Source organism: Mastomys coucha, unplaced genomic scaffold (assembly GCF_008632895.1).
Source record: "Mastomys coucha isolate ucsf_1 unplaced genomic scaffold, UCSF_Mcou_1 pScaffold3, whole genome shotgun sequence".
Classification (NCBI taxonomy): Eukaryota; Metazoa; Chordata; class Mammalia; order Rodentia; family Muridae; genus Mastomys; species Mastomys coucha.
The window spans coordinates 3,184,552-3,185,278 of NW_022196909.1; positions in this window are offsets into that span (position 1 = coordinate 3,184,552).

The window sequence follows — 727 nt, forward strand, 5'->3', positions numbered from 1 at the left end:
AAATGGAAATTAAAACTATGCCATCCTTGAAGTCACGGCAGACTTCTCAGGCTTAACCTCCCATGTGCTGGAATCAAAGGCTTGAGAGATCATGCCTTTAAACGTCTGTGATTCATACCTCCAAAGAGATAGTATTTTAGTCTTAAAGCAGGGAGTCATGATATCTGCTCTGATGGTGATGGAAAGTTACAGTCGTGATGCTAAATGAAATCAAGCTGCTCAGAGAAAGTTATCATTGCGTGTGAATTCTAAAGCAGTCAAATGCATGAAGGTGGAGAGTAGCATGGTGCTTGCTAGGGGCTGGAGGAGTGGGGACTGGTGGAGTTGTTCAATGGATTCATATACAAAGGTCTAGGGAGGGGCATCTTGAGTTTGAGACCAACCTGGCTAAATAGGGAGACTCTGTCTCAAGACACAAAGTTGTTTAATTTGAGTAGAGAAGATGAAAATAGTTGAAATGGAATTTAAGGAATGTAACAATGCAATAGTTCACAAAACTATTTGTGTTGTGTGTATTTTCCAATTAAAACTAAATTTAAAATGGCTAAGATGTCTTCATGATGGCTCACTGTATAAAGGTCCTTGCTTCCAAACCCTATGATGTAAATGCAAGGCCCAGGAACCACATGATAGAAGGAGAGAATCAGTTTCTGAAAATTGTTCTATTATTCTACACATGTGCACACTTACACATACACATTTTTTCTTTCTCTCTTTCTCTCTCTGT